At 31.0% G+C, this 23,482-nt stretch overlaps 1 protein-coding gene across 3 annotated transcripts in view; it reads left to right on the top strand.

Moving 5' to 3' along the window:
• The first annotated feature begins 3,644 nt into the window (after positions 1 to 3,644).
• LOC129949497 (hillarin) overlaps positions 3,645 to 23,482 on the top strand; it is a 57,874-nt gene continuing 38,036 nt past the window's right edge. The window contains exons 1-2 of one of the 3 annotated variants that reach the window (XM_056060998.1): positions 3,645 to 3,973; positions 4,164 to 4,380. The gene's annotated coding sequence lies outside the window, so the exon portion shown is untranslated. Of the gene's footprint in view, positions 4,381 to 23,482 lie in introns of all 3 variants that reach the window. The other 2 variants (XM_056060997.1, XM_056060999.1) reach the window with 2 other exon arrangements.

Consider the following 23,482-nt stretch of genomic DNA (forward strand, 5'->3'; position numbering starts at 1 on the left):
AAGTTCTCTTTAGAAAATATCTCAAAAGATATTCCACCTCACTGAATTCTTTGTGACCCCATACTTGTGCGGCGTAGCACATAACTGCCTTCGCCGTTGTTTCAAAAACTCGGAACTTTGAATTGAAATGAACGTCTTTGTTGTGCATAATGGACTTCCACGTTGCATTTAGTGCATTTTTTGATTTGGCTAGTTTCTCTACAATGTGGTTTCTCAGATTCAGATTTCTTGATATCTTTACTCCTAGGTAGTTGTAGTCACTTACTACTTCGATTTCCTTGCTATCAAATCTCCACTTTTCGTTGCGACAGTTTGGGCCTCCACCGTTACGAAAGATCATAACCTTGGATTTGCTAAGGTTTACCTGAAGCCTCCATTTGTAGCAGTATACTATATCTATCATCTTTATAAAGAAAGGTAGGAGGAGCAAAATTCAAAACGACTATGAGGAAATCGACAACCATATAGCCTCTTCCAACTCTGATTTCACCTTGGAAATATTTCGTTTCATTTCATATGATTAAATTTCAAGAACTCGCATGACTCCAAAATGTAGTAGTTATAGCAGATTTTTCATAATACTGATGTGATTTCATTGTGAAAATAATTTTCGATGACATCAGGTTTTTAAAATATATTATTCAAATATTGAAATCAATACTTTCATATTATGTAGTTTGGAATATGTACATACATATATATTTTGTTGTTCGTTTGTGTTGTGGATTTTGAACTTCGAACTTTCAAACTATCTTATTAATTTGACACACGTGAAATCTAGCAACTTATTAAGATTTGTATGAAAAACTTTAAGGGTTTCGTATTGAATCCTCAAAAAAAAAGAATCACCACGGGATAATTTCGCCAAACAAATTTAATCCATTTTGATATCCCCAGAGACGTAAGACAAAAAATGGACAAAATAAATACTTTGCCAAAATCCCCACGAAATATCCAAATCGCCATTATCCGTGCACATCTTCATTCATGCGTTTAAAAAAAAAAACTCTTATCAAATTCTCATATTGTGATATGAATTAGTGATTTTAATATTAATGTGCGACTGCTTAAGAGTCTTGCCTTTGTGCCACCAGAAGCAATTTCACAATACTTTCTGGCACTAAGTACAGATTCAGATAAGGAGTTTAAGAAACTGGCGCTATGGTTTAAAAAAAATGTACAAAGAAAATATGTATCAAAACTGAATTTTTTGAAAGGAATAGCTTATAACATATCTCTTTGTTAAGCTATAAATATAATTTACTCGTATATATCACACTTTATACGTTAGAAGTAATTTCGTTTGTGTGAATAAAATAATAAAAATTAACATTTATACTTTTTTTCATTTTTTGCTTTTCTTTATTATGTAAATCAATATGAGAGATCTTAATTTGTTCGCATTATTGTAGTACGTTAATTATAAATTATGACTATTTGTTTCATTTAAAATTAAAAAAAAAAAAACAATTATTTCAATAAACTTTACAAATATTATAAGCATTGGTATATTTAATCTGTGGATTGCATTTTATGCAATATAAATTAAATCTAATTTATCCAACAAAATTATGTAGTGAATCATGCTATTGATATGATTCACTATTTGAAAATAATTTTGTTGGGGATATTCACTTGGGGATTTTCGCCCTGGGTATTCTCTCTTTGGAAATTTTGCTGCTGGCGATTTCATTTTGGGGATTATGGATTTAGGGATTCTCCTTTGGGGATTATATCTTTGGGGAAATTATCAACAACCCAAACTTTAAATATTTCAACACTATATCAAATAAAGGGATTATAGATTTAGAAGACCATCACGAATTCTAACAAAGCTAATTCATGTATTTATAAATAGACTCCAAAACTCTTATACATATGTACATACACATGCATACCTATGTGTTTTTTTAAATTTAAAAAATAAAATCTTAAAAACATTAGGTGATATATTCGCATTTTAACTTAGAATATCAAAATTTATTGAAAAAGTGCAACAACACTAGCAAAACGTTGTCTAATAGCGTAATTGCTAGAGTTCATATCCAACATTTTAGTTTTTCAATTTAAAACCCTCAGCACATACTTTATTAAATTTTGAATTGAATGAACAGAAAACGTTGCATATCTTACAGCTACCGGGATATAAGTTTTCCAAAACTCCTAATACTATGATCTTGTAAAGGGCTTCTCTGAAATTTATAAAAAATTTTAATTGAATGGGAGATCAAAAAATTTCAAGCTAAAGTATATAATTAGTTAATTTATCAAATAAATATAATATATGCCTTGTTCTGGTGTATTAGAGTTTTGCATGAAACATATGTAAGTACATGCTTATGCATTTCGGATTTATAATACTAGTAGGGCAAATGCAGTATATTTGAGTGTTAAGATAAAGTAAACTCAAGAATATGTTTTAGTAAATGAAAGTTTTATTTTTAAACATTTTAAAACTCAAAATACGCCATGGTTGTTATTTATCAAAATAGTTTTAATAGGTGGTACGGCTTCATGCTTTTCTTACTATGAAATAATATAATGGAAGATGCCCCATTTCATAAGAGAATTTATAATTTTTGAATGCGTTCATCACGTTATAAGTGGGTAAAAAAATGACGAATTAAAAAAGTCAATTGCCTTAGTATTCTCAGATATACACTTATTTGTGTACAGTATACACAACTACCTATGTAAAATATTTGAAAGAATATATACGTCGAGGATCGACGTTGAATAAAATCTTTAGCTTTATTTTTACATTTTGAGAAAAAAAAAGTGAAAACAATTGCAAATGAAAATAAAAGACATCTATATTCAACTGTTCTGAAATAAAATACGATTTTTTTTATTCGACTTGGTAACTGAATAATTGTTTTGTTATAAAATTATTTCAAATGATGAATGTAAAATGTAACTTCAAAAATAGAATTATTTTATTAACATTTTTGTTTTGGTTTCTATGTTGTCTAACCGCTGCCACCAGTCGGCAAAAATAACTACGCTTTTTGGTATATTCCATACAATTGTTAGGTCTTTTCTTTTTCTTTTTTCGAGAAACTGTGCAAAAGCGGTTGAATGACATTAGTGCTAATTGAAACTTGGCAAGATTACAAACTTTCCAAAAATCATGCTAAAGATATTTGATTTGGAACTTTGGAAAAGTCTATATTTATTTAATATTTTGCTTTCCAACTCTTTGCTTTAAAATATTCTTTAAAATTACTTTCGATTAAAAAAATAACAAATACTCTACTAGAGCCGATTACTTACAGCCCTAAAATCGTACAGTTTTAAAAATAAATTTCTTTTCATTTTCAAAACATTTATTCAGTTTAAAGCCTTATAATTTAAATGTTTAATATCAAAACTTATATAATATATATGAAGTGGAATTAAAAAATATTTTATATTAATAATAAATGAATACATACAAATTGATTCTGAATAAAAGGAAATTTTTCGATATTTAAATAAAAACTTGTGTTTAAATAGCCGTAAAAGACAAACATTAATCTTGGCAACCCTTAACACCTGTTTTCATGTTGATCATCATCGTAGTAAAGAGTAGAAACAAAACCACAAGTCTAACTCATCTGGTTTCATACGAGCTGGAGCATTGTTCACTTGAGAAACATTTCACTAACTTCAGTTTTGAGCTAACCGTCGAATACTTCAAATGTCCGCGCTCGGATTCGGAATCGGAACTTACTTATGTGTTGTGTTTTTCTTAACCATTTGATTAATATTGTATTTTTGTTGTTTTATTGTTGTTCTTTAAGTAAAATACTCTTATACTAACCCTTAGTTTTGTATATGTATTCTTAACTGTTTGTGTGTTTTCATTCCCCCTTCAAATTCAGTTAACTATTACAATCAAAGTATTTATAAAATGTATCAACCATACAACCCACACACACATACAAGCGAGTCAAGTGTATAATAATTGTTATGCATATACATACCTTGAAAGGTAAAATATTAAAAATAAGTTAAAAAAAAGGAATTAAAAAAAGCAACAAAAATATTAAAAATAAATATTCTTTATGACCAACGTCGCTCGTTTACGACGACTACGACAACGACAGCGACGTTTGTGTGAAATTTCTCAAGAAGAAAGTTGATGTGATTATTTTTTGTTCAATTTGTGTGTTGCATATTAGGTTTCCAAAAAGAAAACAAAATTTGATTCAAACTATTTACTGGATGTGTGATCTGCATTAATGAAATAAAAATACCATATTAGGATTTCACTTAATACGAATTCAAAGTTTGTGAACATTTGTTCTTCTTTGTTTTGAGTTATTGTGCTTATTAATTGGGATACTTTAACGTAAGCTGATAAGCTGAAATATTTAAAGGATAGCCCATATGAAAAAAGTGAGTAAATCATTCTAATAAGATGGTAAAAAGTCAAATAATATCTTTAACATTGAAACAAAAATAAATCGAGTTGGCTTCTCAGCTCTTTCGTTTAGCAAATCCAGCATCCGCATAAGAATAGACGTAAAACTTTTTTTCTTGCAGCCATATTCTTTTTTTTTCTCTTATGTGCACAACCACACCAACCTCCCATTTCTTTCCATAGGTTTTCTATAAAATTCCATTGAAATGGAGATTGAGTGTATATAGTGAGGTGAAGTGGTGATGCTGATGGACGATGGCTGGTATTAGCAGTGAAACGATGAGACGGGCGGCGCGGCGCGGCGGTGGCACGCTATTACGGGTGGCGGGCAGTACTTAGTTTTGTTCGAACTGTCTTTACTAGAAAATGTTTACTTAAAGACCATATTCTTATTATAGTGTAGGTGTTAGTAATTTGACAGCTCAGAAAACAGAACATTCTGTTAGTTTAGTTGTTTTCTTATTTGATAGTTTATAATGTGGATTTATCTATTAATTTCATTTAAGCCATATCATGAGCAAGTCATATTTTCCGTATGCGTAAGTGCGTCCTAGTTTTTCCGGAAACTAGCCACCAATATAAATGGAATGAAATGAAATGCTGTTTTTGTTGGAGTGGTGCTAAAATGAAGCGAGATTTTTAGTTTTTTTTTTATTTGTCGTTTTTGGGTAGAAAGTTTAAATTCTTGTTTTACGAGCTCCGAAGAATGTATAACTAGATATATAAACATAAAAGCTATACGTATGCACATATCCGGACTGGTGGATGGAATGAAATATTTAAGTTTAAACAATGCATAAACGATATTATGATGGGCTCTAAAAAAAATTAAAATATATAAGATACCGAAAATATTCAAAATTAATTTTGAAGATAAAGATTATTAATTTGAAAAATTTTCACAAATTTAAATTATTTTGTATATCTTCGTAAAGTATGAATATAATGTAATATTTTGGAAAGTTAAAACGGCTGTATCTCAAAAACCTGAATATACTTTGGTTATAACGAAACCATATAAAAAGCAAATCATTTTCATTTTCGAACATATTATGATGGTTGATATTTTAAAATTGACAAGCTCATGTGTCTAAGATTATTAAGATTTCTTTCAGTTAAGTTGACCGAGAAAGAGAACGATATATAAATAGAATTCTGTATCGAGAAGTCAAATTATATTTGTATTTGTTTTCTTCAAAATTGAATAGAAATAGAAAAGAATTTAAATAGATAGGTATACAAATTTAAATTGACATCATTATTTTAATTGGCGGTCATTTTGGCAGCTGTCAGATGATGAATTTTTAGATTAGTTTGGTATTTCAATATCATAACAAAGCTTTCAAATTGGCAAAATTAATTTTTAACATCTTGGTTATAATCGAAATTTTCATAAGCGAAATCAAATTTGTTAAGCAAGGAAATTCACTGTAGACTTAATAAAAAAATAAATAAATTGGGTGGCGCAACAGTCCGTTGAGAACTAGGGCCTAGTGACTTACAACTCTCAACCATTCCTGTGTGTGAGTAATGTTGTCAGGAATGGAGGGGACCTACAGTTTATATGCCGAATCCGAATGGCTAATTTGAGAAAGCACTTTTTCATGACAAGAGTTACTCTTGGAGAATTTGTCAATTCCTCGCAAGAGGCAGTACCCGTGAAAAGACTTAAGATGGCATAGGCATGGACCGAACCCAAGACCTCTGGCATGACAGTCCAACGCACTTTTTTTTTTTAAATTCATTTTTATTAATTCATTCTTAAACCTATCTTAAAGCTAGACAAAAATTCATAAAACTAGCCTAATTATCCATAACTTACAACTAACTTAATGGTCCCATACGGACACTCTAAGTTAAACTATAACACTTAAAACTAATGCCTTTCGGCCCTAAGATCTATTTTACTTCATTTTAATTTTATTTATTTTTGTATTTATTAGAAAATTTGAAAAAAAACTAATATCAATATCCTATTGAACCGAAGGAGCTCTGCTCCACCTTGTGCCATGATGTCCTGATTGTACACTAGTCGCCTATCCACGGTTCTTCGTCTGACGTGGTAGATTAACGGAACTGCCAATCTATCCTGTATCAGACCGCATCTATCTAAAAAGAGGAATACCTCTGGGGGAATGAAGCCGCTCAAGCGTGCACTTTCAAAATACTCGTCGTTTGGATAGAACGCCCGAAAATTAAATTGTTGGTCGAAGACATAGCTCTTGCAATGTGACCTCGAACGAGTTTTATCACGAAATTGTCAATTCTGTTGATTCGAGCCCCGTTGTATAGGACCTCGTTTGAATAGTAATGCACATAAAAAGATTCGGCTGTTCGATATAAGCCGGTACAGCGTCGTAAACACTGCCGCTCGAACACCCGAAACTTCTCCATCTGGGAAGGGGCAACGTTGAACCACACAGGACAACCATAAACGATCATTGGCCGTATGAGGGCCATGTAGCAAATTTCCTTCACTCTGGGGTCAAGCCGACTGCTAAAAAACAGCCGCTTCGTCAGAGCGAAGGCTCCTCTGGCCCTGGTCAGAGCAGCATTTATATGTCTGTCGAAATATAAACACGATCTAACCAGATAGTCCAACGCACTAACCATCATGCCACGGGTACTATGAAGACTTAATAGATATGTCAATAAACTTAATTGCTGTATTTGCAGTGATAGGATATGTTGAGAAACCTTTACATACGCAAAGATTGATGATTTATGGATTGGTGCGATAATTGGTCCGTGCTTCTTTAAAAACAGTCACAGTCAATCGTGACCACTATAGAGGAATAATTATCGATTTTTTGTTTATCTGTTGATAAACCATGCAGGACCTTCGGTCTCAACCATACGGCGTGACATATCACACAGCTCGTGTCGAAATTGATTTATTGAAGGTAACGTTTGGTAACCATATAGTTTCACGTTTATTATCCGAGTCAATTTTGTTTGAGATTTTTTTTGTTTTCCAATACATTTCTGAAATCTAAACTTGCCAATAGAATCATCTTCCGACTTTCAAAAATTATTCTTATTTCACTTTTGCAAAGGCCAATTTATAGCAGTTGGTTTCTAAACTTTAACAAGGTGAAATAAAACCAAATTGAATTTATTTGACTTTCAATAATTTGTTTTTGAACATAGCATTATGGTGTATGAGGAGTAAGGTATGCAGACAGTGAGGTATGTACATACCTACATTTAAAAATCTATATTTAAAGGAAGTTCTATATTACACAAACTTTACACTGCCAAGGTCCTACTGTTCGAAGTACAATAGCAAAGTTGTATTATTTGAACTCAGGGATTGTATTCGATAATGTGATTTTTGAAAAACAAACAGTCAATGATAGTCAAATTGATAGCTAAAAAGCTGTTATAACAATAATGTAAAAGGTACTTCCTAACCAATATGACATTAACCAATATGACGTCGCAATATTAATAAATTTACCAGACCCTTTCACAAACGTTGGTTAAAAAAAAACATTCTTGTGATGAAAACGGATATGGCATTCGTAAAATACACAAAAAATTAGGAATATTGTGGCAAGACAGCCAATTTGGTACTTTTATTTAGATATACATATATATATGTATATTTTATGAACTAGCAACTATGCAAAAGTTCTTTACCCACTCTAATGTGGGTATAATTTACAAAGCTTTTATTTGGCTGATACTCTTGTATAGTTCTCATATTTGCCCCAATAATGTTTTGAGTCTTTTAGATAGAACTAAAAAGACAGCTTTTAAAATGAAAGGAGATCGTTCTCTGACCGAGACTTTTGCTTCTCTTCACCACCGCCGCAAGGTCTCATGCCCAAAAATTCTCCATTTAACAAGATAGGAATCTCAGACTGACATTTCGGTTTGCCTACAAGCTACTGAGGACTAAATGTGAGAAAGTGTGCGTGGAATGATGCAAAAACCAAACACAGTTTTATATATTTAGTCTTGAGGCCCATCGAAATGCTTCATTTTAGTCCATAGGCCCATCTTAATACTTCATTTTGAATGTGTCAAGCCCTTTATTATACTATATATATACAAACATATATTAAATAAAATAAAATTGACCATATTTAATTATTTATTAGTGCAGTATTTTGTTTACTTAAATTATTTGGAAACGCAATATGCACTGCAACTGGTTAAGTATAATTGGAAATGGACAAAAAGTGTAACCCAATACTTTGTAAAACAACAAAAGAGACACATTTTTCAGCTGTAGTTTGCTATTAGTTTTTCATCATTTTTATTAGTATTTTCATCATTTAAGCAGTTCGATAATTTCAAGACCAAATTTTAGTTTTGTTTGTTGCAGAAATATTCCTGAAAATTTCTTTTATTGATGTACTATGTTAGAGTTAAAATTTTTTTTAAAGTAAAATTTTGGAATACAAATTTGAGTGAACCATGTTTTAAAATGCATACTTCTTGACTAAATAATGTTACATTCTAAGCTTACGCATAAATTTACGAATTTTGTAGCATATGAATATCTGAAAACTATTGTTAATGTTCTGCAATTATAAAATGTAATCTATGAAAGTATTTACTTAAAACTCATTAATTGTTTTCAACAGGTTCGCTTTTATCGTTCTGATTATTTTTTAAAACATTGGTGTTCCTTTCATGCACAGTTTTTTTATTGCAAACACATGTATGCTATCAACAATCAAGAATGTTATGGATAAGGTATTTTTCGATTATAAATCTTTTTTTAAATTTAATATTTAATAATCAAAATGGAATAGAAAAATAGTTGCAAGCTTAAATCATTAAAAACAAACTATAAATATGCTTGGATTAATTAAATTGATACAGATTTTAATTAACGAAAATGTATTAGAATTTAATAAATTGCGCTCGCACCCTTAACTTGATGGTGCTTCGAACGCATCTTTGAAACAATAGTCCGAACTTAATTATGAAATTTAAAGAATTTTGTAGTGATTACTGTAAATTAATTATAATAAGCTGATGTTGAACATGCTTTTTCAAGACAGAATGTACATTGGTTCGCTATCAACAAAATGGCTGCAAAATTAAAGCTTAAAATTGACTTTTTATCGAAACACATTTTTAAAAAATCCAAAAAAAACTTATTTACCTCCCCATTTTGTTTTTGCTTTGCAAAGTTCCGCTAGCCCAACGCATTGTTTTTTTGGTTGGTTTTAACATCTATTCATGGACTAGTTGTCAAATTTACAAATAAAACAATGTAAACAAACGGGTTTTGGAGAGTGTAAAGATTCCCATCTTGGTAAATGTAGTAAATTGCCTATCATTATTTTATCGTTGCCATTCGCATTCCTCTGCTCAAACAATTCAACCGTAATACCCGAACTTCTAGGAGTGTCCATCAGTTCACCCAAGAGTTTAATTTCGAAAATAATGTTAAGTACAGGGATTATTTTTTTAGCAGAACTACAAAATTGTGGAATGCTTTACCAATCTCAATATCTCGCACTCATTTCCACGTGCAGACATTCAAAACCAATGTGCATCGGTTTCTCTTTTCTAATCCCATGCTTGTTTTTAATTGCTCGCACTGCGTCTAACCATTATGAGGGCATTCATAACCCCTTAAGTGCGTGTACAATATACAAAAAAAATACCTTGTTGTAGGACATAAGCCCCGAAAAAGAATGAGTTAATACACTGTTTCCGCATATGTGTGTGTTCTATGTAGCTGTTAGCAATTTTTGTTTAAAGAGTCTCGACAACAATGACGCACCGTTTTGATTTTAAGGTTTCTTTTTCTTTTCTAAAAACAATTTCTGCTCTAAGCGTTTGAGCTCACAAATATGAAATTTACCCAAAACGAGTTTCTGATTATTTATATTTTATAGTTATACTAAAACTAATCAAACTATACTTATGCACCCTGGAATCAAACTCCCTTTCAACAAGGTCGGTGTTGTGGAAAACATTGCGCGTATATAGTACATTATAATGTGTGCAAATAGACACATGCGAACATTTTTATAATTTATCTTTTATTGTATCTTTATTGTCAGTTTTGTTTACCTACATTTACCTTGTTCTTTTTTTCTCTGACATCATCGCTTGACATACTGGTAATGTCACTTTCAACTGAAATGTTTATGAATTAACCGACAATGAAAACAGTGAAAAACACGATACAGTCGAATTTCATAAGAGTATTTATGGAAGAGGAACAATTAACATATGCACAGATGTTTACAAAAAAAAAAAACAACAATATTAAAAAATTTAAAAAATCATTTAGCAAGGGATCTGTTGCCTAATTGCATGTCAATTTGATTAATTTGAAGTTATTTGTGGTTAGTTTATGTTCCTGTAAACATTTATTTCAAATTTGAACCAAATAAAATATTTATTTTATATTATTATTTCGTTTCAAGGTTGTTAAAAGTTTATACAGAATTAAAATTAGTTCTTTATTTGCTTTTTATTGATCAATGAACAGATGAATATGGAAGAATTTCCTGATTAATTTTTTTTTTAAATATAAGCAAACTTTTTTTATAAGAACAAAATTCTAATAAAATGCTTTTTTTCGGTGATGTATTTCGTTTGTTTTTATTATAGAAAATTTTTTTGATTTGAAAAGATTTGATTGATATTTGTGTATTCTTTTAGTTCATTTTGATTTTAAATTTCCTTTTAAAAAAAAAAATCTTATCTTATATAGTAAAATAAATAACACATAATTATCTTCCTTAACATTTTTTTGAATTGCAAAACAAATGTATGCTTAACACTGATTTTTTTCTAAAATGTTTATGCATCTGGTTTTAATATGTCACAACTCTGATTTAAGATTTTCGCCCATGTTCCGAATTTCGATCGAAAGTGAATTAAAATCACTTTTCAATTTCACTTGAAATGAAATTGCATGTTCTTCAATTCGATCGATTTCGAAGCTTCGAAATTGCTTGTCAGAACTGAAGGATCATCCATTTTTATTTTGTTTCTGAAGTAAATTTTTTGCTGTTTTAAAGATGGATGCAATATTATTGGGAATTTTAAGTGAAAAAGGAAGCAGAATTTAAGAGAAAAAATAAAAGGACGAATTTTGCTAGACAAATCAAATATATTGGATTACCCTGACTCAATGTAAGTGTGTGAAAATTATGTAGAATTGTTCTGATAAATAAAGTACACTCGTGATTTCCTCTTTTAAGCTTTCATTCTAATTTTAGATTTAGCAAGGACGCTTTTTTATATGTTCTAAGGAAAATAAAACCTTTTATAATACCTTCATCAATTCCTTCAATTTAAAAACTTGTTGCAACCCACCGGTTCCTAGCAGAAGGAAGCTATCATATATCAATTCACAGAAATACAAAATGTGATTTGAATGTGTTCAAAAAATGTAACAAACCGAAATACAGAACACCCATTTGCATGTTCGAAAATTCAATTCACAATAACGAATTGTGGAACACCCAAATACACTTCCGCAAAGTGTATTCACAATAAGTGAAATGCAGAACATGGGCCATGCTTTAAATGCGGCATTTAATAAAATCGTTTTTATTATTTTAGGTCAAATAAATAGACAGGCTCAAAAAAAAGTTACCCTAAGGTGCTAAAGTTGGTGAAGAAAATAACCTATCAGGGTTAAAATGGTCAATAATTGCAAAAATTAACGATTTTTACGATTACCTCATAAGCCCTATGAGAGAAATTTGGATTCGGAAACGGTTCTTTCTGGCTAGAGAATAGACTACTTGAGTAAAAATAAAAAATAGTATTGTACATGTGATTGTTTCCAATTTTCTCAAAAACTCAAATATGTTTTTAGATTTTGCTTTAATTACATTGATTACTAAAAAAAAGACTCAATAACATTTAAATATATTTCTGAGTTATGGTATACCTTATTGCAAATTGACTATTTTTAACTTCCAGTAGGAAGTTATTATAATGAGTCTGATTTGTCGAATTGAAATTTATCGACGTTTCAAGTTCAATAGAGCCTAAAAAAAGATTTTGAGATATGTATGTGCGTGCGTGTGTACATACAATCGTACGCCTGTACGTCCGTATGTCCCTAACTCCATACGCTCGAGAAGTTTTTTTCGTCGTCCATAGCTCAAGAACCACTAGAGATATTGACTTAAAATAGATTTTGTTATACAAATAATAATGGAAAAAGATGCATAAAGGACTATCAAAAAATTTAGTGTGTGCTTTTTTTTAACACGCAATTTAAAAAAAAAATATCTCAAGAACCAACAACGCTAGCGACTAAAATTAAATTTTATATCATATTTTATTTTATTGATATAATTTACAAAGTTAATTTATAAATTATTATTTTTTTAAAAGGCATTGGGGTAGCCAGACCATATGGTGCTGTCTAAAAACTATATTTACAATTAAAATTTATACATATTTTACTCAAACTAGAAAATTAACAAAATAAGTCGAAAAAGAATAAAATAAAAGTATTAAAGCAAATAAGTTTTAATTCATTGAAAAACAAAGAAAGAAAAAAAATATATTTCGTCAAATTGTTGGTGAGTGGATGTGACATCTTATATATGTAGGATGAATCGTACTTCACGGATTCAAAATTTCGGCAAGTACTTTTAAGCAACCGATATACCTTTATAAATTGCTGTTATTTCTGATGTCTGTAAATTTGGTTGCAACTGAATGACTGCGTATGAACACCAATTTTCTTCTTTGTGTGAACCGACTGTGTAAAGGATTCTGTCGGCTATAGAGTCAGAAATCAATTTTTCGTGTAGCATACTTAATATTTTGGCAGAAGAATTTTGCTTTTTGAATTTGACAAGGCCTTTTAGGGGTACGAGTATCTTTTATTATCTGTGTGTTATTGGATAACAAAATGCTAAGATTCGCTGATATAGAATTTTTCTTATTCATTTTTGACGTGTTAGTCACTTTTTAGCAGCCTTGAAGAGTTCATGGCCTGGATTTGTAAGAGTTTTGCTGTTAAGTTTTCGAAGGATTCATAAAAGAAAAGAATTGTTAATGGCTGACGTAATGTCGCTTATGTCTACATAAAAATAGTTAAACCGTGTTGGATGGTACCGGCGACTAAAGTTTTCACAATTTTATATTATATATTATTTGAACGTGATACCAAACAAGTATATTTTTGGAAAAAATCCAATTTGCTGTTTTTTTAAAATAAAAAAACTGAATAAAATAATTGTCACCTAGAATATTTTACAAACAAAAAACGATTTTGTCTCCAAAATAATTGTATGTAAAAAAGAATAACATTGTAGTACCCGTGGCATGATGGTAAGTGCGTTAGACTGTAATGCCAGAGGGATTGCTATCTTATGTTTTTTCACGGGTAATGCCTCTTGCGAGGAATTGACAAATTCTATAAGAGTAATTCTTGTCATGAAATTAGCCGTTTAGAATCGGCTTAAAACTGTAGATTCATTCCATCCCTGACAACAGTACCCGCCAATGGCGGATCCAGGGGGGATCGTAGGGGTCATGCCCCCCCTGAGAGATAATTTGTTTGCTTTTTCGCAGGAATTCCCTTTAATTCAAAACTAATCGTATTGCGTTAATGGATATGACCCCCATTATATTTTGAATTATTTATTTTTTGTATATGAAAACAACATTTATTTTGTACTTCCTTAAACTTTGTTGCTAAAAGTACTACTATTGACTGAAGATTGGACCAAGAACATAATATGAATCGGATATTCATCCTTATTCCAAAAAAATATTTATTAGTAATTTAACGACATTCACCAAAAAGGGGTTTGCTGTCAAAAACAACTCAAATTTTGATTTTCGCTCAATTTAAACTTTAGTCATGCTTTAAATTATTTAAATAAAAAGTGTTTCTAAGAAAAAGAGCAAATATTCAGGTTCTTAAGAAGAAACCTTGAAGAAGAGATCATGAATTTTATATTAAGTTGTCTTTGAATTAATTAATCTCGCCTTTAATTTTATTGTTACATTTTTTTGCAACACATAAATAGTGATTATTGAAGTAATTTTTACTGCGACATATCGGAACTATATAGCAAATTTTGCAAAAGGAAACAATTTCAAACTAGAGATTTTAATCAAATATGACATTAGGACAGTAGAGAAGTCGTAAAAAGTTGGTACCCAATTCCGTTCATCTGTCTGTCTTTCCTCGCTCCTACAGTCCAAACAATTGTGTTGATTGAAATTAAGATTTTTAGCCGATTAGTGTTAGGGTTTTTTTTTTCATTTTATTAATACCAAAAATAACAGCAGTCCCTACACACATTTTTTGGTTCAAGATGTGATTTTTCTAAAACTTTCTCTAAATTTTGTGTTCTTAATTTGGCTTCTTTCTACAAGAAAAAAACATTTTCTTATTGCTCCAAAAGGGTACCATTCAAAAAACCTTAATTTTGTTTTTATGTTATCTCAAGAACTAATGGAACGATATCTAAAAATTCGTAAAAATTGATTTTGGCTCAAACGTCGTTTCAGAAATCAAAAATATTGTTTTCAAACTTATTTTATCTCACATAAAATATTGTTTTCGACATTTAGTGAGTTTTTTATAAAAATCCAACAGTCCGTTTTTTCATAAAAAAATAAAATGTACAAAAAATAGTATGCCAAATTGTTAAAACTTATTGTTAGGTTCTCGATATCTCAAAAACAATAGAAAACATTGACTTCAAATTAATTTCATTCATCCAATTTGTAATTGTTTATATGAGAAATGAAAATATTGTTATTAATTTTAAATTTTTTTAGAATAATTCAATTGACAACTTTTTTAACAAAACACGAAAACCTACAAACCTTTTAAGCAAGACAAATCGACAGACTGGATGGAAAGTTATCACTCTGGGTAGCATCACAGAAATTGCCAAAAAAACTATCCGCAGTAGTCCAGTTTATATATTTGAAAGTAGATAGAATTGAACATTTGTCAGAATAATTCAGACCTAAACTAAATTTAACATAACGTCGCCCTAATATTGGGTTGCCGTAAGCGCCATTTTAATGTTTCTGGGAAATCGCATTTGAAGTTTTGACTGCCAATTGCTCAAAAACCAACCGCTGGGATTTTTTCATTTTTTGTCACGATATTCATACATATATCTTCTTTCAGAAAATGTAATGAATTATTCAACAATGCTTTCAGTTTTCAAAATATTTAAAATTTATTACAAAATGAGTTTGCCGTATACGCCACTGAATTCAATATTTTATTTTACTCATACACGTACGTCAAAAATTGGGCACTTACGGCATTCCAATTAATAAAAATGTATTTGTTGAAAATGGTGAAAAATATAACACAAGTTTTTTTGTTTAAAAAAAAAAAAAAGTTTTTGAGAAGAAAAAATATATTTATTTAGTAATTAAATTCATAAAGTATATTACTATTATTTCAGTTGCTTGAAAAGAGCTTCAAAATACTTCTTGTCATCTGATGATATAAAAGTGTACAAACTTTTTATATCATTAATTTTTTCCTTTGATATAGTTTTTGTTCTCTGAATGGTAGGTACTAAAATTTTGATTATATAAGTTCTTCGGTGTTCCTAGAGTAGTTTTAGTAGGTTTTTTAATTAATGAAATCGATTTATAATGTACATCTCTAGCATTTGTTCTAAAAGATTGTTGAAACAAGTGAGGATCCTCATACTTAATAAATTTTATTTTAGAAAAAGGCATAGTTGCAAAATTTAAGAGACTTGCTTTGGCAGAGTACGCTTTGAAATCTGATGGTTGCATCTGAATTAATTTCAGGTTTACCTTTTCGTAGCGTATGTTCTTAAGTTGCCTAAGAAGTGCTAATTGACTATGTATCTCAATGTTCTTAAGATGCTCATCTATTGCACTATGAAAAGAGTCAACTTTCTGTATGAGTGAACAGAAAATTTTTTGTAATATCATTTTCAGGTTAGGTGACTTGTGAAGAAACGTATTTAAAGCTGTTGACATTATCTTGTTTTTAATTTGTGGGACACAAGAATCATTCCATAATGTCAAAATTTCCACATGAGGATGATCTGCCAAGACGTTCTGTAATATTTTAATCAGAGCACTGGCTATATCGTCACCAGAGCGACCACTATGTACTTCACTCCAAATAGCGCAGTAAGTTACTTTTGGTTTTTTGTAGACGGGGCAAACTGTTACCGTTAAGTTAAACACACTTAGTTTTCGTTTGTAATAAAATGAGGAAGCGTTTCCTTTGGGAAGAGAAAACACGCTCTGGAGGTCAAAACAAATTATCAAGTTTTTTGGCTCCAAGTTGTTTCTGTCTAAGTCTCTTTCGGTCTCCATGAATATTTTGTCATCTTTATGCTCATTAAACTCTGTAATTTCATTACGTGTAGGATTTTCTTTAGCTTTAAAGCCAAACACCGATCGCATTGGTCTTTTTTTGGCTTGTAAAAAGACAAGTTAAATGCATTGTTGAACTCCTTGCGGTATATGCAATCTTTGACAGGGTCATTCGTAGACTCCTTATACAAGGAGTACAACTTTGTGATATTTAAGTGAGGCTCCAAATAGAAGCTTATATATACTTTTTGCGGGCACAATAAAATTGTATGCACGTACGGCAAAACCAAACTAAAATATTTTTTACAACAATGACGTGCGTGCATACGATTAAATAGCGTTACCTTGTATATTGTAGACACATAAGTCAAAACAATACTGAACAGGCATTATAAATTTTGATGGCGTACGTTGCAGGACAATAAGACCTACGTCAAAACAATTCTTAAAAACAAATCTGCTTAAATTATATGGAAAAATTGACGTAAATGCCAGATTTTGGCGCTTACGTCAAAACAATACGTGAACTTTTTAAATTGGGTGGATATACGTCAAAACCATTCTGTATACCTTTGCAATGGAAAGAGATAGAGCAAACCGGATACAAGATTTGGAAAGAGCTACCCCGAAAACATAGAACTGCATACCAAACTCAAAAAGTGAATTTTGGCGTTTACGGCAACCCAATATTAGGGCGACGATAATTAAATTCATTTCAAGTTTTTAATTTTGTATATTAAAGCTGAATAAAATAAGAACTGAAGGAAAGGGGTCATTCCATACGTGTAACAGATGGCGATATATTTGATAATACTAACTTTTTGCAGAATAACAAATGAATATTACAGATTATAGATACTTTCGTATAGTTAAATTACTCAATCAAGTTAGCTTACGAAAACAAAACTATGTACTATGTGTTTAATTAAATAAATATATGAGGTGGTGCAACAGTCCGTAGAGAACTAAGGCCTAGTGACTTACAACTCTCAACTCTCGTCAGCTTATTGAAAAAACACACAATTTTTGATTAGTAAACATTATTAGAAGTTAATTGAATAGAAATTCAAAGTTTATCTTGTTTATCTTATCTTACTTCATGGTCTTAAACTATTAAAAATTGCTTTTTTAGTAATTGTAAATTGTAATCCAACTTACTTGTTTTACATTTAAGTTCATGAACTTGAAAAACAATGGGTACGAATTATATTATTATTAGTATACGATATTTTATTTAAAATCCAAATATTTTGTAAATGTAATGAAATGAAATAAAAGTAGTATATACACATCAATACATTTTTAAATAACTTCCTTTAAATATTTTTCCAAATACTTAACAATCGGATCCAATTTTCATATTGAACTATACAAACGTGACTGCTTTTAAACTATTTTCGTGGGCAGTATTAAATTTTTTTAAATACGATGATTTTCTATTTCGAGTATAACTCATCTACTTAAAGAGCCATTGATACACTTGTCCAGAAAAATGTGGGTGATGATACTCATTTAATTATATATATAGTTGATTTAATCTCTTTAGATTGAACTTTCAGATATTACCATAAACGGAAATTACTTCATTGATAGATTCGTGTAATGGGGTCTATGTAGGTATTTATACTTACATATACTAGGTTATGTATAAAGAATCATTTTAGAGGGACTTATTTAGCTAATTACTGGCTGAGATAAAAATGAAACCAAAACAATATAAATATGTAGTCATTTAAGCTGTTTGAGAATACATAATTGAGATAGGCACTTTTTGTTTAGAATATGATACTATTCGTTTATCACTTGCCTACTTCTATTTAAAGACTGACATTTTTACATTTAAAAAAAATATATTTTTACATTCAATTTTTACTCTTGGTATGGTAAATCAATCTATTTCGTGGGATGATTTGTAGAACTTTAAAATATGGTGGCGAGTCATCCATACCTTTCAGAAAAACACGCCCGAGTGAAAATGAGTCATGTCCATCCGGTATTTCAGTAAGATAAAGATAAACCATTCATCTATATAGTTAACGCCATAATCTACACCTACTTCCGTCCGTTGATTTGGATTAATACTGCTGCAGGTGTCGTCATGTCCATCTTTATCTGATACTGACCATCTATGGTGTTGCAGATACAAACTTCTACTCTACGATAACTACCACGAGAAGTTCAAAGATCCATTGGCGTTGCTATTTTTCCAACATTTTTAGTCGAAGCTTTATTTCATGCTAGAGTGATAGACACTGATTTAGTACAATAATACCCATACAATAAAAGTACGAAAAATCACTTTCTTTTCTTTTCCGAATAACAGTACAATAAATAAAATTGTTAAGTAAAATAATAAATTTAGATGCAACAACACCACAGTACCGGGGCTAAATGGATTTTCTTTTTGTTTCCCGATTGAGGTGCATCGACCGTAGCTGCACACTTTCTTGCATGTGTCATTGGCAAGCAGCAGCAGCCTCGAGTTCAAAGCCAGTCAACCGACCAAATATATCATGCTGCTACCAACTTCAGGCATAATTTGTGGCCTAACATATAATTCCATGAATGGTGCAGTAAAGTTAAACTCCAACAACTATACTAATTATAAATAATATTTCATATTGAATCTCGAATTCTTATGGTCAAGAGATATCTCTAGACTTTCTTCGATGGATCATGAAAGATAGTTAAGGTTTAAACAAAACATAAACATTTAGCTGATTCGATTGTGGTGTGCAAAAATCCATTATTTTTATTATTACGTTCCTATGAGGGATAAAATTTGCGCTGTTCATTTAAAAATCACCTATGAGACACCACGATGCTGTACATTTCTCTTACCTACTCACCACATCAATTTTGTATTTATTGTTGCCACGCGACTGTATTTAAATTGATTAATGTTTCAGAACAGCAACAATATATGTTTTTGTATAGGTTAGGTTCAAAAATGCACACATCACATATGTTATATATATTCATATCGTGTCTTTTATCAAACTAATATTTTTAAGAAACTTCCTTCAGTTCAAAGAAGCAATGAACCAATCTTATACATCACTTGCTGGCTTCGCAAGGGTTAACAAATCTTGTCATTACATCAACCCATCCAAAAATTTGAAATAGTGGAATATTCTCTAGCTATATACTCGAACGCCTTGCTAGACGTTTAACTTAATTTATTCCTCATATTAGAAAACATTTCTTTCTCTAAATGAATTTGTTAATGAAAGTTTTACCACAGTATCAATTAACTTCTTGCACTAACACTAACCATCCCGTGTTAGATTTGAACGGTAACCTTTTAGTTACGATAGAAGATCAGCTACAAAGATGGAAGGCGCAATTTTGTGTGCTGCTGCTACCACCATGCAGAATTGAATCCAAAATTTAACAACATGCGCAGATCTTCTAAGGGTATTGACACCAGTCCCCCAACAAGTTAAGAGATAAGTAATGCGTCTTCTGAAGAAAAACAAAGCAGCTGGACTTGATGGTAATCCCGCAAAATTCCTAAAAGCAGACCCTGAGTATTTTGCTTAAACTCATGCAGGCTGTCTGGGAGAGTGAAACTTACCCAAGAGACTGGAAGGATGGAGTTTTTGTAAAGTTACCAAAATAAAATAAACTTCAAAAATTATAATATGGCGCTGTATCCCAGTACCGTCCATTTTTGCGAAGTTAATGGCAGCTATTATCCTCGAGAGGATTAATCGTTTCGAGGATCGTGTCTGATCTGCGGGGTTTCGCAGTGGCCGATCGTGCGTCGAACACATCAACACCTTGCAAAACATACTCGAACAATCATCTGAGTACCAATTACCGCTATACCTAATGTTTGTAGATTTTGAGAAGGCGTTTGATCAGGTCAATCGTGAATGCATCTGGAGATCGCTAATTGCGCGAGGAATCCCTGAGAAAATTGTCGCTGTTATCAAAAAATCGTACAACAACGCAAGGTGTTTAGTGTTGCACAATGGACAGCTTTCCGACTCCTTCGATGTGCGTCACGGAGTAAGACAAGGAGATGTCTTGTCACCAATTCTGTTTTTGCTGATGACGATGTGATGACTGTAGGTACAAATGAAAGACACGATATCCAATGGCGTCTACATAGATTATGCTGACGATATATTTCTCATGGCAAACAACACGGCATGCTTAAATCAGATATGTCATTCACTGCAATTGAATGGAAAAGTGGCTGGCTTAAGGATGAACACAAACTAACCCCAGGGTAATGACCACGGACCAAAGCACACAAGTTATACTAAGGCAAGGGACCATAGAGGAGGTCAAGCAGTTTAATTATCTGGGAAGTTCTATAGCTCTCGATGGCGGAATGGACCTGGATGTTAACAGTAGAATTAACAAAGCCCGTAGTGCATTTGGAATCCTTTCTCCTTTGTGTAACTCTAGCAAAATATCACTATGCACAAAGTTGAGACTCTTCGAATCCAACGTCAAATCAGTGCTGTTATATGCTTCTAAAACATGGAAATTCTCTGCCAACATCTCTAGCAGACAACAAGCTTTCGTTAACCGTTGTCTACCCTCTATTCTGAAAATCCGGTGGCCGCAAACCATTTCTAACGTTGAGCTGTAGATTAGGACCGGACAGACAAAATTGGACGGAGACATCATGCAACGGAAATGGCGTTGGATAGGCCACATACTGAGGAAACCGGACGACAATATGCAAAACAATCCGTCCAATGGAATCTCCAAGGTAATAGACGCGTTGGAAGATCAAAGACAACTTAGAGGTCATCAGTTTTAAAGGAGGCTCTATCTCAGGGTATTAAATCGTGGCCACAGCTGAGTTCAGTTGCGGTGAATCGGGATAGGTGGAAAGATCTTGTTGCTGCCCTATTCTCCAGGAGAAGTACAAGCGCTGCTGTACTTGCAGCCGGACAACATATATATCAATTAATTTCTAAAGCAATAACTTCAAATAACATTCAGGAGTTTGTCATACAAATTTTAATAAACTCATCCACTTTAGTTTAGTTCTATTTAACATAGGTTTATGAATCCTGTTGGAGATGTATGTAAATCTATAACGATTTCTATTACTTTTGTCAGGACAATAATATTAAAGGTATTAGCCATTTCTAGAAATTTGGAAATAAATCGCATTTTTTTTAATTCCTCCCTTTCCAATTAGGGTCATTATCATGAACATAATCATAATATGGTGTTTTCAGAAAAATATAATCTCAGATATTAAATTATTTGTTTGTCCTTTATATATAATAAAACTAACAAAGCTTCCTTTGAAAACGACAATTTCAAGTTAATTTAAATAGAATACACTCTTTCTTTCAAAATATAACATTGCGGGTACCTCAAGGGTGAGTATTAGATCCATTATTATACATTACGTATGTTGCTGATTTTCCAGAAACATGGAACTGTGAAATAGCAATGTTTGCTGATGATACCGCCATTTACAGTTCAAGAAAAATTGGGTATGAAATTAAAAATGACTTGCATGTTGCAAATAAATAAAATTCATGTTTATTTCATAACATAGAAATTAGAAAGTAAGTCTAAATGCTGAAATAACACAGGCAATCTTTATCACCAGGAAAAGAAAAGCCTGTGCTTTACCACTTAATCATCTGAAGATAAGTGACTGTTATCCCGTGGGTTGATTCTGTCAAATATCTTGGTGTATATTTACACAAGACCATATTACAAATACCCTTAGCAAAATAAGTATTGCCGAGTAAGTTCAATAAGATTATTATCTGTAAAATGAGCTATCAAAGCTATTATTGTTTATGCATGTATGGGGTACTTGTGCAAAAACGTTCTTCAAAAAGCTACAAGTTTCTCAGAACAAAACATTAAAATGATGGCAAACTTACCTTGGGATTTTTCCACCCAACTTTTACACTATCAAAGTGGAGACCAACTAGTTGCAAGAAAAAAAAGAGGCTGGGATGCGACCCACACTTATAACTTCCCATCCCGTCTGTCGATTTGTCTTGCTTAAAAGTTTGTCTATATGTACTGGTATCAATTTTTACCAAATTTGCGTACTATTTTTTGTAGATTTTATTTTGTATGAAAAAACGGACTGTTGGATTTTATATAAAAATTACTGAATATGGAAAACAATATTTTCTGTGAAATAAAATAAGTTTCAAGCCAATATTTTTAAGTTTTGAAAAGCTATTTGAGTCGAAAGTAAATTTTTACCAAGTTTTAGTATTGTTTTTTTTTGGAGTTTTATTTTTTGTAAAAAAAACTGTCAATTCGATTTTTTAAAAATTGTACCAAATGTTGAAAACAATATTTCTTATGAGATAAAATTACTTTGAAGCCAATATTTAAAAATTTTTAAAAGATATTTGAGTCGAAAATCCATTTTTACCAACTTTTATACATTTTTTTTTAGGTTTTTATTTTTTGTAAAAAAACTGTCAATTCGATTTTTTTCAAACTTTAACTGAATGTTGAAAACAAGATGTTTTGAAAGATAAAAGTAAATTAAAGCCAATATCTCAAAGCTTTGAAAAGATATTTGAGTCGAAAATAAATGTTTACCCACTTTTATAAATTTTTTTTTTAGGTTTTTATTTTTTGTAAAAAAACTGTCAATTCGATTTTTTTCAAACTTTAACTGAATGTTGACAACAAGATGTTTTGAAAGATAAAAGTAAATTAAAGCAAATATTTTGAAGTTTTGAAAAGATATTTGAGTCGAAAATCAACTTTAACCAACTTTTATACATTTTTTTTTAGGTTTTTATTTTTTGTAAAAAAACTATCCATTCG

The sequence above is a fragment of the Eupeodes corollae genome, chromosome 3 (assembly GCF_945859685.1).
Source record: "Eupeodes corollae chromosome 3, idEupCoro1.1, whole genome shotgun sequence".
NCBI lineage: Eukaryota > Metazoa > Arthropoda > Insecta > Diptera > Syrphidae > Eupeodes > Eupeodes corollae.